This window comes from Papio anubis, chromosome 1 (assembly GCF_008728515.1).
Source record: "Papio anubis isolate 15944 chromosome 1, Panubis1.0, whole genome shotgun sequence".
NCBI classification, from domain to species: Eukaryota; Metazoa; Chordata; class Mammalia; order Primates; family Cercopithecidae; genus Papio; species Papio anubis.
Window position 1 is genome coordinate 185,482,791 of NC_044976.1, and position 24,413 is coordinate 185,507,203.

Below are 24,413 nucleotides of genomic sequence, written 5' to 3' on the forward strand. Positions count from 1 at the left end.
GGCCGTGAATAATTAGGGAAAATGGTTCTCATTGATTAACAGGAAGGTCATTGTACAACAGGACCCCTGACAAAACTGGAAGTCAAATTGTGTCTTGCTAATAATTCAACCCTTCCAGGGAGTGTGTAATATTTTTAAACAGACATGTAAAATGCAATATTCAAATTAGAATAGACCTAGGCAGACATCTAGCTTAACACTAGCATTCCTTTATTACATATATCTGTCTACTCATCTGTCCTATTAGTTTATAAACAATCTGAGGATAGGATATGAGTTTTATTTATTTTGTACTGTTAGACCTCGGTACAGTACCAAGCAAGAAGCAAGAGCTCAATAATGTTTTCTGGAAAAAGATATTAAGTGACTATTTAAACTCTTTATTTTAAAGATAAAGAAACTGAGCCCCAGAGTCATGGAAAACTAAAAGAAAAAAACAAAATTTGTTAGTGGCAAAAACAGAGCTGGAACCCAGGTCTCTTGACCCCAGGCCAGGTTATTGTCCATCATATATCTTCTCGCAGCTTTTCCCCATGTACCTTCACCTCCTACACAAAGGTGAAAAAACAACAGAGGTCAGAAATTTGGAGCCTAATTTTTAAAAAATCTTGCTGGTCATTGAAACACTAAGGCTTACCTCTGACATTGTCCCCAAATCCCATAGATTCTTGAGACAGTTAGATATCCCACAGAGAACGTGAAACTGTCCCACAGAGAACGTGAAAACCATGGGAACTGGTTTTATCCACTTTCTACTGTAGGTCATCAGTGGATTTCTACTTTAGGACACAAATGCTTTTCACTATCCCCCACATTCTACCAAAGCAGGTAGCTCTCCACCAAATCAATGAGCAACATTGACCCTGTGCATGACCATAAGCTCCACTATCTTACTCGCTCGCTTCTTCTTGGCCTCACATTGTTTTTATTTTTGTAAACGTTGTACTAGAATGTTGATGGTGGTGATGGTGGTGATGATTTTTATTTTCTATTTATCTTTGATTATAGTTGATTGCATTTTACATTATGAATTGCATGTAAAAAGTTAGGACAGTAGAGGCACTAAGTTTCAAAGAGTTTTGTAAAGAAACAAAGCAAGAAGGTAAGTATAATAATAGTGCTTTCAAAACATCTTGGCATGCAGTCCTTTAACTAACTCACCAAGAATAGAAATTCTTACTCTTATTTTACAAATAAGAAAATAAAGCCTCTGGCAGTTGCCCATATTAACGTAGCTAATGAATGGTGAAGCTGAGTCTCCATCTCAAGACTTTGGACTTCAAATCTACTTGGAATTTTGCCTAAGACAAGTCAGGACAAAGGGTAATCAGCAAAATCCAGCAAGGGAAAATTATATTTTCTTATGAGTAAACTGAATAACTAGAATCAAATGATTAAATTAAGCTATTTCGTGTCAAGTTCCCAGACTTAAAAGTGAAATTCTTAACCTCAGATTCACTCTCTATATGAGGCCACCATATTGACCCTAGAAAACTGTGGATCTTGGTCATTCTCATGGCAAAGCAGGGAGAAAAAATAACTAAAAGTAATCAAGAGGGCCAAGCAAGTAGAAAGTTATTTTGACCCCACTTAATGTGGAAACAGGTTTAGAAAAGAAAAAAAAAAAACGAAAACAAAATATGAGCCATCCTTTGTGAGACTCTAGTTCATTCATCATGACTAAATTTGATATTGGATTATAAGTGCATATTACCAAAGATTCCAAAAACTTGTCACTTCTGATTATCTGTTTTTTTTTTTTTTTTTTTTTTTTTTTTTTTTTAAGAGACAGGTTCTCACTTGGTCACCCAGGCTGGAGTACAGTGGTATGATCATAGCTCACTACAGCCTTGAACTCCTGAGCTCCAACAATCCTCCTCCCTCAGCCTCTCAAGTAGCTGGGACTATAGGCAAACATCACCATGCTCAGCTAATTTATTTATTTATATATTTTTAGAGATGAGGGTCTTACTATGTTGCCCAAGCTGGTCTTGAACTCCTGGGCTTAAGCAATCCTCCCACCTTGGTCTCCCAAAGTTCTGGGATTTCAAGTGTGAGCCCCCCTATCTAGCCCTAGAATATCTTTCCTGCTGCACAAGTGTATAGCCCTGAAGGCAGAGGAATACTTAATCAAGAAAGCAGTAACCAGTATGACATGGAGTTCCTAAATTTTTACAGGGCTTTCAATACTTGATTCTTCTTTAGTTATGATACAGTGAATCATATTTAAATTTATTCCACTAATGTCAGTTGTTGGTTAATTAATGAACACACAATCTGATATTTTCATTCAATAGGGCAGACATTCTAACAGAGATCTTGTCCCAAGAAAACTTACTTTTTCTTTGATTTACCAATGATCCCAATGCATCTCCTCAGAGCACAAATTATTTTCCAGGGTCACTCAGACCTCAAATATTTAATTATCGAGAACAAAAAACTGTGATTGGCATTAACAATGACTGAGTCCACACATGGCTTAAGTGAACTTTTGGGGACTCACTAGAGCCACTCAGTTATCTCCAAAAAATATTAATAACATAATCTCTAACTTTTAATCTAATTTTTTTATATGGTTTGGCTGTGTCCACCCAAATCTCATCTTGAATTGTAGCCCCCGTAATCCCCACATATTGCGGGAGGGACCCAGTGGGAGGTAATTGAATCATAGAGGTGGGTTTTTTTCATGCTGTTCTCATCATAGTGAATAAGTCTCATGAGATCTGATGGTTCTATAAAGGGCAGTTTCCTTGCACACACTCTCTTGCCTGCCACAATGTAAGACGTACCTTTGGTCCTCTTTCACCTTCTGCCGTGATAGTGAGGCCTCCCCAGCCTTTTCTTTATAAATTACCCAGTCTCAAGTATGTCTTTATTAACAGTATGAGAACTGACTAACATATTCATTATATACTACTGAACATGTGATATATGCAAAGCACTACATTAAGTGTAATAGGAAGTCTAAAGATAGGAAATCATGGTGTTTGCTCTCAAGGAATTTATTGTTTAATAGGAGATGCTACATAGGTTTATAAGAGGCTATACAACAAGTAAAAGTACCGCAAGATATGTCACAGCACTCTAATAGCTAATATTTGTTGTTATTTGCTACCTTCAGATTGACTCTAGCCAACTACAAATACCATGCTGTAGGTCTAGACTGAATTAGTGGTGACAATAATATGTGGTATTACAAAGGACATCAGGAATCTTCTGATGGGCCAGGCTCTGCCTCAGGATCAAGGTTCCAATGGAAGAGGTTTCATGAATGTGTCCTCCATTCTGCTGTGGCCTATCTTCCCATGGCTGACCCTTTCCCAGCTGCTTCTCTCTCTTTGCCTGCCAAATCTTTAGGCCATCAGTCTTGCCTCACCTAACCTGTGGGATCTGCTCTCTTGATTTCTAACCACTTTCCCAGATTTAGCCCACTGCTTTGCTATGACATATGACATTGTTAGACCACTCAAGGGGCTTCTGATGCCTGACCCTGCTTTGACATTGGCCCTTAAATCTGGTTTCCACTTGGGACTAGCTCTGCCTAAATTTTTTCAATCCACACCTAATCCCTAGTGGGAAGGACTGGCATGAAACAAATAATTGCTATACAGTGTGATCAATGCTGTGGCAGAAATAAGTTCAGAATTCTATGGGAATTCACCAGAGTAATAAATGTGATCCAGTTGTTTTAACAGAGATAATGGAACTAAATTATCTCTGTTAGTAAAATGACTGAATTAGAAGAAACTCCTAAAAATAGAATTTATACTCTACAGTGAACCATGAAAAAGAGCAAAATCACCAAATTTAACACCCAAACAATAATGTTGTTATGTAGAAATAGCCACTTTCTGAGAAGTTTTTTGTTTCAAAGTCTCAATTTATCGTAACTTAGGCTTTGTACTCAGTAAAAAATCATTTTAGATCATCCTTCTTAGGGAGTCCTTCCATGCCATGTATCCACCCCACACATTAATCATATACTGTGGGCCAGTTTTAGTGCTATAGCAAGAGATATAAAAAGGAAACAGAGATCTAGGCCTTGAGAAGATTCCAGCCAGGTAGGAGGGATAGACCTGAAGCAAATAATACAGTGTGATGAATTCTGTGATAAAAACAAGTTTAGGATTCTGTGAGAATTCATAGGAGAAGGGAATGAAACTCCATGAAGATCAGGATAATTGGGAGAAGGAAAGGAGGCTAGAAACAGCTTTCCAGAGGAAGGGACTCTTGGGATAAGCTGGAATAAGCCAAGCCACATGAGGTGTATAAGCAGACGAAGTCAGGATGACAGCACAGACAAAAGACAAGACGACATAACTAAGAAGAAGCAGAAGAGACAAGCAAAAGCTGCGTCACAAGGCTTTGTTTATTCCAACAAGAAGGTTGGATTGCACCCTGAAAACAGTGGGGAGCTGTTGTGGAACACTGAGTGAAAGAATGCATAGATTTGCATTTTAGAAAAAAAATCACTTCAGCAGCAATGTGAAGGATAGGCTAAAGGAGTATGAGACTAAACAGTAGAAAAACTAAGTCGATGCATCTAGTGCATCGACTGGACTACTTGAGAGGCATATGGCAGGACTACTTGAGCTCAATCCCCAAGGCCAAGGCAAAATGCTGAGAAATAGGAAAAAACAGCAGCAGCACCTGGCTAGTACAGAAGCAAGCAGGATAATCATAGTCTCAGATCAGACCCCAGTTAACCTCACACCTTCCTTAAAAGTCTATAGAACTTCCCAGGAACATAGACAGCATACTATCCATGAAGAAATACTATACTTGATGAATAGTACCAAGGTATCTTTCTTCAAGTCTTGGCACTGTCAAGGCCTAACATTGTATGAGTTTTCTCTCTCTCTTTTTGGGTGCTGTGGCATGATCATAGCTCACTAGAGTCTCATATTCGTGGACTCAAGCAATCATCCTGCCTCAGCCTCCTGAGTAGATAGGACAACAGGTATGCAACATCATGCCCAGTCAATTTTTCAAACTATATTTTAGAGACAGTGTCTTGCTGTGTTGCCCAGGCTGGTCTCAAATTCTTGACCTCAAGCAATCCTCCTGATTCAGTCTCCCAAAGTTTTGGCATTACAAAGGCATGAGCCATCACAACCAGTTCTCTCCCTCTCTAACTCCCCTACTTTGTCTGCTAGACAATTACTAGTCAGTGTTATCTCCTGTGCTTGCAAAAGAATAAGAATTTTTGTAATGTGTTGGGAGAATTTTGGAATGTCAGATCTTAAATTGGACTCATTTTTCTACTTGCACTGTTGAACTGGAGTTTATTAAATTAAGAGACAACCACAATAATCCATATTAGAAATGATAAGGGCCTAAACCAAGGCATAAGAGGTGTGATGAAGTCAGGGAACTGACTGGAGTGGCATTTTAAAGAAACTTGTCAGACACATGGATGATGGAGACTGAAAAAGAAGGCTGACTTTTCAGGGGACTCTGTACCAGTTTTCTGTCTAATACCTCCTCTCAGAGATAGTGGTAACAGGAAGGCTTCGTAGATAGTGAATTATTATAAACAAGAAGAGAAAAGACTTCCTCCTGAAGATTATAGATCCTCTATTGATTTTCAATAGGTAACATTGGTCATCTTCTATCTGAGATGGCTTAATTAAGTTTCATTTACCTTACCCTTAGAAAATAAAGCAGATGTCTTCGCACAATTCTTTCCAGCCTTATGATTCTGTCTTTAGGCTTTACATCCGGTGTAAAAACATTCATGTATGTGATGACAGCAGTTCATCCCATAGAACCAGTCTATGGGAATTCTAACCACTGAATGTCTTGTTATGTGGGTGTACAATCCACTTATTACTCTTCGCTTTTTTGTTACATGCAGAATTCAAGGACTTAGTATTAGGCAGTAAATCTATTAGATAATATCTTAGACCAACTTATTTCTTTCCAGCCATCAGTATTATACGGGCACAAAGGTGAGTTTGTTGATTTCTACCCAAGAATCTGTTTCAAAGGCGCAATCCTGGATGAGCCTCTCCTGAAGCATCTGATTAATCCCAGGAAGGCTAAGATGGAAAATTCTGTGCTGGGATCCAGAGGTCACACAAAGAAATGCATATGTCTCAACCCTGGAAAAGTATCATCTGCATTCCAGCAGCAAACTGTTTTGGAAATGTCGTCCCTCAGAGGAGTTCATGCCAGACCCAATTAAAGTCATGGTAATAAAGAGTGTGGAAAGATGACACAAGTGTCTGGAAAGAATTATAAAGTGTTAGAAAGAGCTATTAGAGATAATTTACTCTAACTTCCTCATTTACAATTGAGGAAACTGAGGTCCTAAGATCTAAACCAATAGATTTGCGATATTAACAGGACTGACTCCAGATCTGACTCCAGATTCACTTTTCTTCCTATTACACATTATCACTTCATACAGTTCCCAAGTCGTACATATTAGTGCATTCTGGCTGAGATTCAGATATGCTAGCCTGCGGAGTTAGGCGCCCTCCTGTCCAGAGGTCATTTGTGTGCACGGGGCTATTAAGGGTAACTGTAGTGGAATGTTTGTGAACACTTAGATAAGAATCTAGCTGCATCCCTTTACTGGTATGGGGCCCAAGACCCCCAGGGAATGATCTTGGGTTGTGTCCATAATTAACGTCTAGACAAATACAGACATTTCTGATAGATTGGGGAGATCTCAAGGGAAGCCATGTTCCAAGGAGTGACAACCAAGTCACTAAAGAAAAAGTTGCCATAAGTGGATAGGAGTCTTGGAAGGGATAAACTTAGTATCAGGACCTGATTATAGGAAAGGGAGAAGTTATTCTGGGTATAATATGAGGCTATCTTTAAAACACTCTCCATCTACCCCAACCAGGCCCCAGGGATGTCTATATATCCAAGGCAAGAAAAGAACTGCATGAAAACAAATATATGAAAGAAATGAATCACTCAAAGGCACCTGCATTTCCATGAGAAAGTGACCTCTAAAGAGGGCTGGATGATGAAAATAAAAGACTTTACCACTAGGGAGCCAAAGAGGTATGTCAAGGGACACAGCTACATCTAATGGTGCTTGGCACAAGAAAGGGAACAGGTTCCCTCACTAGCAAACAACTCAGAGAACAAAGATAGGCAGACATGGGGACAGGCTTCAATCAAACAGCAGCAGAAAGAACAGTCACATCAAAGGAATAGGGGCCAAGAATAGGTCATCAACTCTGCCAAAGTATCCAGAGTCTAACATAGCCAACATGGCAAAGCAGGCCACTAACATCAAGGTGACTAGCGACATAGCCACAGGCAATGAGGAGACATGCCCAACAATATAGGGGTTAAGAGGAGTGCAGCAGCACCCTGTGAATATCCATGGAAAGACAGGTCTGTGAAGTCTAACCAAGTCGTAACATAGAACAGGGGAAAGACAGTAGCTGTAACAGTCAGACAACAGAACAGTAGGCTCTTTTCACACTGCTATATTTCATACACTAAGCACTTTGGCTTGATTTTTTTTAAAGTTTTAAAATTCAAACATTTGTGTTGCAGATTGGATTCCCTAGGAGGAAGAAGACTTCTAAGACAACAATTTGTACACAGAAAGTTTACTGGGGACAGGGGCTGTTGGGATCATTCCTATGGGAACAGAAGGAAGCAACACTGAGCAGAGAGAGAAACTGGTCTGTGATAAGTCACAACAAAGTCCTCAGCTATTCCCTGGGGAGCTCCAGAGCTGTGATGGCCCTACAGAGTTGTCCCAAATTGGGTAAAAGGATTCCCCTATATTAACCACATGGACTACCTCCAAGAAGGAAGTGTCACCTTGGATGAGGTGACATTCACCAAAGGATAATTCCTGGTGAGAGACTCCATTAGAAATCATCACTTGCCAACTCTCTAAAACTGGGGCAATGAGTGTTTCAGTCCTCAAGGGAGGATCTGGACAGCATACCACACAGCATGTACCACAATTTGTTAAATAAATAAAGGCAACAACCTGAATTATATGTGAGACATATCTACCTTTTTGAGGATTCCTAAAGCCATAAAAGAGAAAGTAAGGTTAAGGTCTAACCATTTGACAGATGGGTATTATTAATCAGCAGACTTAAGGACAAATTGTTCATGTAATATCGGCCAGAATCTATAAACAAACAGGGCCTTAGAGCATCCAGACAACAGTAAGACTCTGAAGGGCTAATGGTTCAACCTTCAGCCTACAAGACATCTGTGTGCTGAGAAAGCCCAACTGCTAGTTTCCTGACATCACTAAATGAAAAAAAAATAAATAAAAGTGTTTTGGATTTCTGGGTCTGTGACTCACGTGTCCTCTACCTCAGAACTCTATCCAATAATGGGACTTCTAACCAAATGGAGATTCAAATATCTGCTTCTTAATACTCTGGAAATCTTTCAGTGTTTCTTGAAGCAGAAGTCCTGGTAACCAACATGCAGAATATAACCTGAGACAAACTGGGGTCCTTACTTTCCACCTTCTATCTACACCTTGAAACCTACACACTCAGATGTGCCAGGGGCTCCTGCAGAGCAGTCTCCAGGACCCACCCCATCCAGATGAAAAGGCTGCATGTCTAACAGGAATCATCAGCCTGATAAAGGAAGTGCTTTATATGACCAACTGCCCCTAGAAAAACATTGCCTCAAAAATGCCCCAGACTCTAAGAAATCAGACTAGTCTCTCCCATAAGGAGGAGAAAGTGAGAAGTCAGGAGAAAGGGGAAGGGAGTGTTGGCAGAAGCACCCCCTTTACGGGGAGGTGGGTCATAGGATGAAGGACAGGAGCATTCTTCCCCAAACCACCATGTACACTTGTTTGTTGGGCCCCTTCTTGATCATCTCCAGGAAGAGGAGGTGCATTGTTCACTAGGAAGCCTGTTCCACCTTTGAAACCCCTATTTAAAAAAAAAAAATCTTCATTATTCTGCGCTGAAAACTGGCCCCTCTAATTTTCACTCACTGCTATAATTCTTCCCTCTAGGACATCCAAAAGTATTTCTGTTCCCTTTAGTACATGGCAGACTCTATAAAACAGACTTAGTTACTCCTTCCCATATGCTGCCTAAGCACATCGGACAAACTTCTACCACAAACCTACCAAATTTTACTGCTAATATGTGTGCTCCTAAAAATGCAATAGTCTAAGCTTCACTCATGAACTGATTATATAGGTCTTAGGTGAGTCTAGGACTCTACACTGTTTAGCGAGCACCCAGGGTGCCCAGAGATCCTGCTTTTGGAAACACAGTATCAGACTATGAGGTTTTTAAGAGCAGATATCTTATCCTACTTACCCTTGTATTCTTAGCACTTACTAGGAAGTTCTGAAAAAAACTTTACTGAATGAATTAAAAAACTAAAAGAAAAACATGGTTTTAAAGACAGGTATTATTAGCAAAGCATCCATAAATCACTTCCTTTTCAGGATAATTGTTTCTGGTTTTCTTCACAACAGACCACTCATAATCCCGTCACTCTCCTCTAAAGAACTACAATTGTCAATATCCCTGTGAAAATGTGGTGTCTAGAGGCCAGCTTGTGCTCCACTTGTGCCTGTCCAGAGGACCATTACTACCCTTTATCAGGGCTCAGTCATGCCTCTAAGATAGGTTGAAATTGCAACTCCTTTTGGCATCCAAATGACACTGCTGACCTGCATCACACTTGCATTCAACTAAAACTTCTACAAACTACTCCCCATCTTGAATTAAGGCAGTCGATTTTTCTTAAGTGTAGTACTTTTCTCCTCCCCCTATTAAATTTCGTCTCAGTCTCAGCTCATTATTTCAGTCAAAAGCTTTTCGAATATTCATTCTATCTTCCAATGTGTTCGCTATTCTTCCCAGCTTTGTATTATCTGAAAATTTAGTAAGAGATTTTGCATCTTCTTTACAATTCAATAATTAACATATTAAACATGACAGTGACAGAGCCAGAGGCAGAAAACTGAAGTACAACTTTGTAGATCTCTCTTTAAATTGACACAAACATCTTAAACATTTTTTGGAGTGTGGCTGTTGCATCAACTATAAATCTACTTAACTGTGCTTCATTCAGCCCATACTTCCTCTTGTCAACAAACACATCATGAGAAAAACTTCATGGGCTAGAAAAAAACTCAGACTAGGAGATCTGTTTATTCCACCTCTACCTGCCACAAACTTGCTGTCATAGTAGGCAATGTAATTAATCTCTCTGGTCTTCTTTTTTCACTTAAAAATGAGAAATGAGGAATTTGAAATAACTTAATTCTGGTATGTTGGTGAAATATATTACTTTTTTTTTTCTTTCTCGCTCTTTTTTTTTTTTTTTTTTTTTGAGACAGGGCCTTGCTCTGTGATATGGTTTGGCTGTGTTCCCATCCAAATCTCATCTTGAACTGTAATTACTATAATCCCTATGTGTCATGGGAGGGACCCAGTGGGGGGTAATTGAATCACAGAGGCAGTTACCTCCATGCTGTTCTCCTGATAGTGAGTGAGTTCCCATGAGATCTCATGGTTTTATAAGAGTCTTTTACCCCTTTTGCTTGGCACATCTCCTTCCTGCCACCCTATGAAGAAGGACATGTTTGCTTCCCTTCTGCCATGATCGTGAGTTTCCTGAGGCCTCCCGGCCATGCTGAACTGTGAGTCAATTAAACCTCTTTCCTTTATAAATTAGCCAGTCTCAGGTCTGTCTTTACTAGCAGCAAGAGAATGGACTAACACATTTTGCCACCCAGGCTGGAGTGCAGTGGCTCAATTATGGCTCACTGTAGCCTCTACCTGCTGGGCTCAAGCAGTCCTCTTGCCTCAGCCTCTCATGTAGCTGAGACCACAAGTGTGTGCCACTCCTAGCTTTTTTCTTTTTTTTTTTTTTTTTTGTAGGGATTGGGTCTCCCTATGTTGCCCAGGCTTGAAATACAGTATTTCTAACTCTAGTAAACTCAGAAAGAAAGTTGGTTTGATATGACTCGTTACTAGTGAACTTCTGACTACCAATAAAAATGACATGCTTTTCTAAATTTCCAAATCTTTTGTTAAAAAATAATTCATTCTAAAATGTTGTTGTTTTATCTCCCCTCATAGGTAAATGGAAATCAAGAGGTTCTAATCATGTGCTGAGGTGCAAATTTCTGGAAGCCGTGATGGGTTTAGGGCAGCACTTACCCACCATGCCTTTAACACGGGAATGGCTAGACCCAGTCTGTACATTTGTATGAAAAAAAAATTAAAGCCTCTCATCTGTATTTTTGAAATTTATAATTTTTATCATAAAAGTTGAGATGTTTCCCTTCCTCAAGTTTTTGACAGTGTTCTGTGCTATGGTGTGAATATGCACCCAAAGTACATGTTTTGGAAATTTCATCCCCAATGCAACAGTATTGGGAAGTGGGGCCTAATTAGAAGTGATTAGGTCATGAGGGCAGACTGAATAAATTAGTGCTATTACTGTGGAAATGAGTTTGTTACTAACAGGGTTGTTCATGCCCCTTTTCCTCTCTCTTGCCCTTCTGCTACATTCTGCCATATTATAACACAGCAAAAAGGCCCTCACCAGATGCTAGTACCTTGATCTTGAACTTTCTAACTTCCAGAACCATAAGCCAATAAATTTCTGTTCATTATAAATTACTCATTCTCAGGTATTCTGTTATAGCAGCACAAAACAGACTAAGACACTCTGCTTTGCCGTTTTTTTTTTTTTTTTTTTTTTTTGAAGATGATTAGTAGCAGTTACATGCAAACATTTCCAAATTCTACCATTACCCATGTTTTACTTCCTTTTGATCTGAAGGTTTGAATATATTTAAAGCAGTTGGATGCCCTCTTGCTTTCATTCTCTTATCTCAGTCTTTAATTCTTTATTAATATCTTTCAGTCTTTTAATAACCTTTTCTGTAATAGAGAAGAATAAAAGAAATAAGAGCTAGGCAGGTCTGTATTATCTTCAACTGTTAATATTGCTTCATCTATCCTTAAATAATGGAACATATTAATATTTTTCTTGTTCCCAAATTCAGTTTTATTTCAATCTCACTTTATCCTTATTTTAGTTCTTTGGGATATAAGATCCTTTGGTGACTTTAAAATGTACATGAAAAAAAAAAAAGACTGGACCTTTGTAGAAGCCAGGGTGAAAAATAGAGGACCAATTTAGAAAAAAAACCAAAACAGAACAACAAGATCAAGCAGCTGTTTAAGAAGGTCATTTCCAACTCCTCATAGAAGTACCCATGAGATTAAACGCTGTAAAGCCTCTGAGCTTCAGAAGGCAGACCAATAAAAAAAAAATGTGGCTACCAGAAATTTAATTTACTGCTCACAGAATAATAGGCATTTAAAAAGCAATTAAGGCCTTTCTTCTGAAAACAACCAATGCTTCATTTCATCTTTGCTCTGAGATTTTTTCAATTTATGAGGACAAGAAAGTAGTTCATCAAATTATGTGTTGTTTTTCCAATAAAGATGTCTCAATATAAAATAAAAAACACAGGAAGGTACAATCCAAATTATCTGCCATTCATGTCTAAAGAGGGTCTATACACTGAGTCTATTCTACTTTCAATAAGCTCCATTAATGATCTATTATAACTGTACTTTAAAATAAAAGCAGAGTTTCTAGGAGAAATAAAGTTTATATAAAGTTAACCCAACCCCATTCAAGTTATTTTAGTGATAAAACTGTCACCAAAAAAAAAAAAAAAAAAAAGAAGTTAACTAGATAATATAGGATTCAAATGTATATCTTGGGCTAGACTGTAAAATTGTAACCAAAAGATTAGATAGCAATGAAACTTTAAAAAAAAAGATGCCAAAACTTAGAAAGATTTTGTTTGTTTTCTTTTTTACTTTCTTCTTCCTCCTGAAGCACCATGATTATAATCATCTAAGGAAAATTCTAGGTGTTATATTCTCCTATTCTGATCCCAGATGCCAGAAATTAGAGACTTTCAGTGTTAAACCAGATTTTGAAACTTTTAAAGTGACCACAAATTACTTTTCTTGAGCACCCAGATATACAGAAAGTGGAAGCCTGTAAGAGCTTATTCTAAAACTCCAGATTTCAGATCTTTTCTCCCCCAACCCAAAAGGAACAATATGAAGGACAGCTTGAGAAATGCCTTAAAGAGAAGCTATTTCATACTGATTTTTCTTACACTGATCCTGAATGTGATACATTTGGTAATTAATCAAAAAACATGTTGTACAAATAACCCATAAAATAAATTATACAAATAATAGTCCTACTTCATTATCTTTGGCAATATTCATAAAGAGTATTTTGAAATTTCCAAAAGAAACTGGACTTCAAAATATTGATCTCCTTACAGAGTAGAAGTATCACTGAGCAACAGAAGGGATTACCTTTTTCCAGACAGCACTTTAGATGCCACCATACAATCTATTAAAATTGCCTAAAGCAGTTGCCTTTTTCAAAGAGTGAAAAAAATACTTTAGCAAACTAAGAATAGAGGGAAACTTTCTCAACTTGTTAAAGAATATCTGCAAAAACAAAAACCTACAGCTAATGCCATACTTAGTAGTGAGAAACTCAAAGCTTTCCTACTAAAATCAAGAACAAAGCAAGAATGTCTCTTCTTACCACTGCTTTTCAACATCATACTAGAAGTCCAAGTCATGCAATAAGAAACAAATAAAATAATAGGTATACTGATTGAGAATGAAAAAATAAAACTGTTACTGCTTGCAGATGACATAATTATCTATGGAGAAAATCTAAAAGAATCAACCAAAAAAATCCTGGAACTAATAAGGGATTATAGTAAGGTTTCAGGATAGTATATAAAATATACATATATATTTGCAAGTTAGTATATAAAAATCAATCACTTTTCCTATATAACAGCAACAAAATGTAATTTGACGTTTTAAACACTATGTTGTTTACATTGGCACCTTAAAAATAAATATGTACATATAAATCTAATAAAATATGTTAAGATATGTATGAGGAAAGCTACAAAACAGCTTAAGAATGCAAAGAAGAATTAAATAACTACAGAGGTATTTCATGTTCATGGATAGAAAGACAATATTGTCAAGATGTCAGTTCTTCCAAGCTTGATTTGTAGATTAAATGCAATTCTAATCAAAATTACAGCAAGTTATTTTGCTGATAGCAAGACTCTTGTTCAAAATTTTATATGGAGAGGCAAAACACTCAAAATAACCAACACAACATTGAGGGGAAAGAACAAAGCTGGATGACTGACACTACCCAACTTCAAGACATACTATAAAACTACCATCATCAAGATGGTGTGGCATTGGTAAAGGATTAAATAGACTAATGAAACAGAATAGAGGATCTAGAAATAGACCCATATAAGTGTAGTAGACTGATCTTTGATGAAGAAGCAAAGGCAATACAATGGAGAAAAGATAGTCTTTACAACAAATAGTGTTGGAACAACTGGACATCCACATGCAAAAAGATGAAGCTAGATACCCCAAATCATTGCAACCCTTGGGTCGGGAGATCTTCTTGTGAACCCACTCCACCAGGCCATTCAGTCTGACACAGAGCTATGTGGAGTCTCAGCGGAGCAGCTGCTAAGGCACACACAGAGACCCGGGAGCCTTAAATACCCAAGCTTTCCTGGGTATACCCAGGCTTCTCAGAAAAAGCAGCTGAAACACCAGCAAAGCAAGGGGCGAGGTTGGGGGCCAATTAGGCCCCTGTACATATCCTTAGGAAAGGGGCTGAATCCAGGGTGCTGAGCAGTGATTGTCTGCAGGCCCTGCTTCCATAGCACCCCACGGGATAAGACCCACTGACTTGGAACTACAGTCAGCCACCAGTAACAGTGTCACATCTCCCTGTGAAGGAGCTCCCAGTGGGAGGGGTAGGCCACCATCTTTGCTATTTCACAGCCTCAGCCACTGTTGCCTTAAGTCTCTAAGGAGTCCGAGGCAACAAAGGACTGGAGCAGTCCCCCAGCACAGCCCAGCAGCACTATGAGAAGTGGTCAGAATGCTTATTTACATGGATGGCAAATCCCTTTTCTCTTCACTAGGCAGAAACTCCCAACCAGGATCCCCAGTCACCTCCACTGGTATTTTCTGGCTAAGAGAGGTTTCAAAAATTCCTGGGGAGAGCTCCCAGAGGTCCCAAATAGCAAAGATAGCAGTCCTCTTCTTCCTCTGGAACAGAGCTCCCACTCTGGCCTTCAGGTTTTTGAGAGTGAATCTCCAGCACAGCATAGCTGCTGTATGAAAACATGGCCAGACTGCTTTTTTAAGTGGGTCCCCGATCCCATTCCTCTTCACTTGGTGGGACTTCCCAACAGGGGTGTCCAGCCACCTCCTACAGGTGTTTCCAGCTTGCAACAGGTCCATACCTCCCTGGGATAGAACTCCCAGAGGAAGGGGCAGGCCACAATCTTTGTTGTTTTGCAGTCCTCAGTGTTGTGGCAGTGACAGAGGGGCTATTAATACCTTCAGGTACTGGAAAATCCGAAGTGCCCAGGGACTGCAGTGGACACCTAGCATACCATAGCAGCCCTGCAGAAAAGTGGCCAGACTGTGATGTGGATGCCCAATGCCATATCTCCTCACCAGGCAAGTTCTCCAGACCTAGGCCTCCAGCCACTCCAAGGCAGGGCTATGGAGCCAGTAGAAGCTCTGCAACTCCTGGACACAGCTCCCAGTGGGAGGGGCAGGTTGCTATCTTCTCTGCCTTGCAGCTCTTGCCCTTGCTGTCTCCAGGCTCAGGAGAGTCTGCAGGGACCAGAGGTAGGTCCAGACCCCAAGCACAGAGCAACCACCTCTCAGAAAAATGACCAGACTGTTCTCAACATAGATCCCAGTCCTCATTTCTCCTCATTGGCAGGGCCACCCAACCTGGAACTCCAGCACAACCACCCTGCCCCCACCTCATCACTGCAATCAGAGGCAGCCCAGCATTTCCCTGAGGAGGAAATTTCAAAGTCAACCCACAAACCCTCTGCCGCTACAGTTGCAGTGGTATAGCCTTAACAGCCCTCAGACTGGGAAGGAACAAAGGGCCTAGTCATTACACAGGCACCTCTAACACACTGCAGCCACCATATGGAAAGGAGTCCAGCCCCTTTTCCCTGGGAACCTCCACCCTTGCTCTTCACCAGGCAAGGCCATGGTTCATGAATGCAGAACAGTCACCCCACCCACAACTGAGAATACCCACTGATAGTGGCCCAGAGTTTCCCCAGAGAGAAGATCCCAGAGGCAGATGACAGCCCGTCTGCCACTGCTACAGTAGCAGTTCTAGCCCTGCTGCTCTTAGTCTGGGGAAGAAACAAAGAGCCTGAAGGCTACAACCAAGCTTATAGCACACTACAGTCACCATACGGAGAGGAGCCCAAACTCTCCTCCCTGTGAGCCTTTGACCCTCTGCTACCTAACAAGTGGAATCCCAAGCTCATGCCAGCAGTGTAGCTGCCCCCCTCCACTGGCTGAACACTCCCAGTACCAGTGTCTCTGCATTTCTTGGAGGTGGAACCCCCAGGTGCAACTGAAAGCCTCCCTGCCACTGCCTCTACAATAAAACTGCTTTTGCTTTGATCCTTTGTTAAAAGGATTAAAAGGATTTAACAAAGGATCAAAGACCCTAAGTGCTTTATCCACACATCAATAAGCTTCAGTTGACTGAAGGAGAAGAGTCCAGTCCATCACCCATGGGTCCCACCCAACCTCTATTTGTCACCAGACAGGGAACCTCCTGGCTTGGGCCCATAGCACAGACCCTTCATACTTGGCTGATTACACTGAGCAATTGCTGACCTGCATCTCTCTGGGGTGAAACCCCCAGGAGACAAGCAAAAGACCCTTGGTCACAACCACTGCTAAGGTCCCTTCCACTGCTGCCTCCGACTTGGGGAAGGAACATAAACCCTGAGATTGCCGCAGAGCTGCAGTGGGCAACACAAGAGTGCCAAGCCATAATCTATAGCCAGCAGTCAAGTGGAAGAAGAACCCATACTTTTGGAGCATTGAGAGACAGTATGGTTGCAACTGGGAAGAAATATAGAAGAGCCACAACTAAGCAAGAGCCTACCAACTGACCACTACACCTAAGCACTACCTACTGGATCACATCCCAAAGCTTCAACACCAAAAATACCTCACTAGCATAGCCCCATGAAACCAAGACAAGAAGTCAGCTACACTGCACAAAGCCATGGTGCAGTGAAAACATCCAGAAAAAAAAAAAAGTCTATTGGCCATACTTACTCTACTCTGCAGTGAAAGAAACAGCCACATGCAGAAATGAGAAAGAACCAATGCAAGAACTCAAGCAACTGAAATGACCAGAGTCGTGTGTCTTCCAAATGACTGGACCAGTACTCCAACAGGAGTTCTTAACCAGGCTGAACAGGCTGAAATAATAGAAATAGAATTCAGAATATGAATAGAAATGAATATCATCAAGATTCAAGAGAATGGCAAAACCCAATCCAAGGAAACTAAGAATCACAATACAACTATACGGGAGCTGAAGGACAAAATAGCTGGTTTTCGAAAGAACCTAATGGATCTGACAGAGCTAAAAAACACAATACAAGAATATCACAGTGCATTCACAAGTATTAATAGCCAAATAGACTAGGCTGAGGGAAGAATCTCAGAACCTGAAGACTAGCTCTCTGAAATAAGACAGTCAGATAAAAATAAAGAAAAAAGAATGAAAATAAATGAACAAAACCTTCTCAAATTATGGGATTATGTGAAGAGGCCAAATCTACAAATCACTGGCATCCCTAAAAAGGAGGGGGAGAAAGCAAACAGCTTGGAAAACATTTCAGGATATCATCCACGAAAACTTCCCCAACCTTGTTAGAGAGGCCAATAGTCAAATTCAGGCAATTCAAAGAACTCCTGCAAGGTTCTACACAAGAAGATTATCCCCAAGACACAAGTAGGCCCTAAATCCAATAGCAAAGTGTCCTTATAAGAAACAGAAGACAGGAAAATACAGAGAGAAGAAGGCAACATAAATATCACAGTAGAAATTGAATTTTTGCAGCCACAAGTTAAAGAACACCTGGAGTCATCAGAAACTGGAAAAGACAAGAAAGGATTCTCTCTGAAGTCTTTAGAAGGAACATTATCCTGCCAACATCTGGATTTCAACTTACTGCCTCCAGAATTGTGAGAAAATAAATTTGTTATTTTAAATGAAAAAGTTTGTAATTTTTTTTGCAGCAGCAGCCACATGAAGCTTGTATACCAGTGTAGTAGAATAATGTAGATTAGGCAAATTTCAAAGACTCAAGCCTCTCTTCACTTTGTATTCAGTAAATCCCTTTGCACCATCTCCATAGCCAGCCATGCCCAGGCAAGTCTTCTTCACAATGCATCACTCTAACTATGCTTCCACCACCACATTTCCTTCTCTGGCTCTTCTGCCTTCGTTTTTCACTTATAAATATCCTTGCAATTACAATCAGCCCACCCAGATAATCCAGTATAATCTCCCTATTCAAGATCCTTATCTTAATTACATCTGCAAAGCCCCTTATGCAGCATATTCACAGGCTGTGGGGATTAGAATGGGGATATCTTTGGTGGGGATGCTCATTGTTCTGCCTACCGCACATAGCTAAACAAGTGCCCATGGATGAACCTACCACAAAACTAAATGACAAGAATTGACAGAAACCAGAAAATACTAAATAAAAGAGATAGAGAGAGAGGTAAAACCAATAACTATGAAGCCTTATGCCATCAGCATCTATAAACAGAAGGCAAAATAGGGTGTCTGAAAGGAAAATAAGATGTCTGATGGATATGAGCACATGAGATCTTCAAAATCCCCAATAGATACTCACTAGAAAGGGCTATGGACTAATTTGAGAGCAGAAGCTGACCTGAGAGAGTTTCCAGTTGCAGAGGAAGGGCAAGGAGTACACAGTAAAGTATAAAGAAGCTGGATCAGTTCAGACTGTATGAGTTCATAAAACTAACAAACTAAAACATCCATTCAAGATAAAGCCCAGCAGCTAAGAGAAACCCTTAAGAGTCTATTCAAATACAATAGAACAAAGAAACAGGAGGGAAAAAAAGAGGTAGTGGTATAGGGGAAGAAGACTTCAGAATGTAGAAAACTGTATTAATTACTTTGTGCAAACAACAGGAAAGGAAGCTTTTGAGTCATGATGTTTGAAAAGCTATCTTGGCCAATTCCATCATCCTGAAAATACAGAAAAACTCATTTCACTTAAGATGAGTCATAAACAATAATTGTGGTGCAATCTCATCAAAAGTTAAAAATTTTAAAAGAGAATAAAGAGCAGAATAACATCCTGTCAGACAACAAAAGCACTCCTAAGAGTCACGTCTACAAAACAGATGAAAACTGCAAACTAACATTTTAAAATGTGCTAGAAATGCATTAAGAAAATGAAGGAAGCATTGAAAGAATAACATATGGGATCATCAGATACCTAAGCAAATATGACACATAAGAATTCAGAAAAGAATTAGATGTGAAATAATAAATAATTTCAGTAATTAAGACTAAACCAGAACAAAATAATGGACAAAAAAGATACAGGATGTGCTCACATAAATAGAAGGTGAACAAAACAAAAATTTTTAACTAAAAAATAAAAAGCTTAGAAACTTCAATGTCAGTCTAGATGGAATGACAGACCAATTTTACTATCACATATGCACAAGTAATAATAAAAAAGGAAAAAATAAATGAAACATTACTTACCAAGATACTAGATATCAGGCAATGAAAGACAGTCATCCCTGGAAAATGGGAAACAAGCAGTATGAGCTCTACTATTGCACCAGTGAACTGCCAAAGGCGATAGTGCAGGTGGGGAGAATTCAGGAAGAGCATATGGTTCTTCTGGAGTTGAATAGAGCTGAAAATCTAGAAAGGTCAAGGCAGCTATAGTTTGCAGGGTAGAGTATTAGACAGGAGAGAAGAAACAGGGTGGAAAAGATGTGCAGAGCTGCAGAGAGTCCCTTCAGGTCTTCATCTGCATACTGATCAACCCATGTATGTGAAAAAAAACTACCCAAACCAAGAAAAGAGCCACCTACAATGACCAGAAAGCTCTTGGGAAATAGTTTCTATTTCCATCAGTGGGGAATTTAACAATCCACGGGGCATTTAGTAGAGTACTCAAAAGGGTTTTCCCACAGTACTGGCAAAAACTAACCCTATGCAAAATGCTGTTCTGGTCTCACAAACAAATAAAAACACTTACATTTAGGACCAGAAAGGATTCAACATTCTAAAAAACTAAATCATGTTATGGAGCAAGAGTCAATAATAAAATATTACAAATGATATTGTAATATCAATATAATAAAGTAATGGTCAATAATATAATAGTACAAAAATACCCAGCACAAAAAAAGTAAAATGTACAATGTCTGCCATTCAATCATCCAACCCCCAGACTTCAGAAGATAGAGGAAAGTATGACCCACAATATGGAGGAAAAAAATCAAACAAAACTGTTCCATCAATGACTATAGATAGAATTAATAGACAAAGACATTAAAAATTATTATCCAGTGCTGTGCTGGAGTCATAGCACACTGGTCCATGAGAGCTAATTATTCAGTCATTCCCGATCGTTGGGAAATTTGCAAGCCAGTTGCTAAATATAGTCATTATTTTAAATTAAATTATATAAATGTATAATTAAATGATTTATATAAAAACAAAGTTAATAAATACTAAAACCCATAAGTTGTCAACTGTTTTACTACATTTTAGTATAATTTATGCTTCTGCAGTTATTTAAGGTTATGGTACTACAGGGTGAAGATACTATGTAATAGTGTGATACTACCATGCATCTTCTCCCGAATGTACATTCAGTGATTACATGTTCATTTCCTGAATTCAGCTATTGTGAAATTACTTTGTAGGGACATGGATGCAGCCGGAAACCATCATTTTCAGCAAACTATCACAAGAACAGAAAACCAAATACCGCATGTTCTCACTCATAGGTGGGAACTGAACAATGAGATCACTTGGACACAGGAAGGGGAACATCACACACCGGGTCCTATTGTGGGGAGGCGGGAGAAGGGAGGGATAGCATTAGGAGATATACCTAATGTAGATGACAAGTTGATGGGTGCAGCACACCAACATGGCACATGTATACATATGTAACAAACCTGCACGTTGTGCACACATACCCTAGAACTTAAAGTATGGTAAAAAAGAAAAAAAAAAAAAGAGATTACTTAAAGCACAGAAATAGGCAAATGCAATACATGAGGGCTGTGTTATTTTCTTTTCCGAGAGCTAATTTTCAAATATTTTCCAGCAAATCATAAATTATAATTGTATTGCAATATTCAAGGAGCTAGAGGAAATACAGAACACATTAAGTAGAGACATGAAAGATATTTTAAAAACACAAAAATATAACTTCGAGAGACAAAATATGTGAGATAAAGAAGATTACACTATACACTGAATGGATATAAAAGTAGATTAGACTTTGAAGAAGAAAATATTAGTGAACTGGAAAACAAAGGAATAAAAACTATCCAAAATAAAACACAGAGAAAAAGATATTTTTAAAATTAAAAAATACAATATCTGTGAGCTTCAGAACAACTTCAAGTGATCTAATATACATGTAATTCAAGTCCCCAAATGACATAAAGAGAAGAAACAATAAGTTTTTGAAAAAGTAGTGACCAAAAAAAGTGTCCAAATTTGATAAAAACTGAAACTCACAGGTCAGAGAACTTCAGTGAATCCCAAGTACTTGAAACATTGATAAAACTACACCAAGGTACATAGTGATCAAATTGCTTAAATTCAGTGATAAAGATAAAATCTTAAAAGCAGCCAAGGAAAATGGTACATTATGTACTAAAGAGCTGAATGCCATCAGAAATAAAGCAAGCCAGAAGATAGCAGAGCAATATCTTTCAAACACTGAGTAGAGCAAGATGGTGGAACAGAAGGCTCTACTAATCATGCCGCAGTAAGGACACCACGTTAACTATCTACATAGAAGAAAAACACCTTCATAAGAACCAAAAATTCTGTGAGCACTCACAGTAACTGGTTTTAACTTCATATCACTGAAAAAGTCACTGAAGAGAGAGAAGAAAAAGTCATTGAAGAGATAGAAAAAACAGTCCTGAATCACCAAGTTCACCCCTCCCATCACCACTCCCAACTCTCCCCACCCACCCCCAATCCCTATCCTCCACCCCAGCAGTGGTGGTATGGTGCAGGGAGCATCTCTGCGTGCCAAGGAAGGTAGAACATAGCAATTATGAGGCATTGAATATAGTGCTCTTCTGTTAAAGCAGAAAAGAAAACCAGACCAAACTCAGCTGATGCCTGCCCATGGAGAGAGCATTTAAATCAGCCCTAGACAGAGGGGAATCACCAATCCCAAAGGTCCAAATTGAGAGCCTGCAAACTTTGCCACCAAGGGCTATGAGCATTCTGTTTCTCCAAATAAACTTGAAAGGCATTCTAGGCCATAAGGATTGCAACTCTTAGGTGAGTCCTAGTGCTGAACTAGGCCCAGAGACAGTGGACTGAGGGTGCATACAGCATACTGAGACATCAGCTGAGGCAGTTAAAGGAGTACTGGTATCATCCCTCCCCTAACCCCAGGCTGCACAGCTCGAGGCTCCAAAAGAGACCCCTTCTTTCCACTTGAGAAGAGGAAATGGAAGAGTGGGGAAGACTTTGTCTTGCATCTAGGATACCAGCTCAGCCACAGCAGGATAGAACACTGGTCAGAGTTGCAAGGTCCTTGTTCCAGCCCCTAGCTCCCAGATGACATTTCTAAACACATCCTGGTCCAGAAAAAACCTGCTGCCTTGAAGGAAAGAACCCAGTCCTGCCAGAATTCATCACCTGTTAACTGAAGAGCCCTTGGGCCCTGAATAACCAGCTGCAATACCCAGGTATTACATCAAGGGCCTTGAGTGAGCCTCTGAGGCTTGATGGCTTCAGGTGAGACTCAGCACATTACCAGTTGTGGTGGCTATGGGGCAAAATTCCTTCTGCTTAAGAAGAGCAGAGGGAAAAATAAAAGAGTCTTCATCTTGCACCTTATGTACCAGTACAGTCACAGGGGCTAGAACACCAAGTGGGCTCTTGGAGTCCCCAGTTCAAGAATTTGACTCTTAGATGGCATTTCGGGACCTGCCTTGGACCAGACGGAGTCCACTGCCTTAAAGGGTGAGTCTTGGGCCAGACAGCATTCATGGGAAGCTGCCTTAAGAGACCTTGGGCCTTAAGGGAACATTGGTGGTAATCTGACATACTCTTTATGGCCTGGGGTGGTAATGGCTATGGGGTGAGGCTTCTCTGCCTTTGGAAAAGGCAGGAAAGAGTGGGAAGGACTGTGTCTTGTGGTTTGAGTGCCAGCTCAGCTGCAATACAATAGAACAGCAGGGAGACTTCTAAGGTTTTTGACTCTAGTCCCTAAATCCTGGTAGACATTTCTGGACCCACCTGGGGCCTCTGGGACCTCAGTCCCCTGAAAGGAAGAGCACAGGCCTGTCTGGCTTTGCCACCTGAAGATTGTAGAGCCTGAGAGCTTTAAGTGTACACAGGCAGTAGCCAAGGAGTGGTTACAGCAGGCCTTGGGCAAGACCCAGTGCTGTTCTGGCTTCAGGTCTGATCCAGCACAGTAATAGTAGTGGTATTCACAGGGTGCTTGTGTCATTCCACAACCAGCTTTAGATGGCACAGAAGAGAGAGAGAGAGAGAAAGAGAGAGATTCTGTATGTTTAAAATAAAGTAAGGGAAGAGAACAAGAGTCTGCCTGATAATCCAGGGAATTCTCCAGGATTTGGTCCAAGACCATCAAAGTGGTGCCTCTACAAGTCTGCAAGAACCACAGTGTCACTGGGCTTGGGGTGCCCCCTAAGGCAGACATGGCTTAGATCACAACACCCAAGTCCTTTCAAATATCTGGAAAGTCTTCCCAAGAAGGGTGGCTACAAATAAGCCTAGACAGTGAAGACTACAATAATACCTAATTCTTCAATGTCAAGACACTGAAGAATGTCTACTGGTATCAACACCATCCAGGAAAACATGACCTCACCAAAAGAACTAATGTACCAGGGACCAATCAAGGAGAAACAGAGATATGTGACTTTTCAGACAGAGAATTCAACATAGCTGTGTTATCAAAAAACTTATCTACCATGATCAAGTTGGCTTCATTCCTGAGATGCAAGGTTGGTTGAACATCAATAAATGAAAGACAAAACATAACATAAACAGAAAGACAAAACAACACATAAACAGGAAAACAAAAACCACATGATTATCTCAATAGATGCAGAAAAGGCCTTCAACAAAATTCAACATCCCTTCTTGTTTAAAATGCTCAGTAAACGGTATTGAAGGGACATACCTCAAAATAATAAGAGCCACATACCACAAGCCCATAGCCAATATCA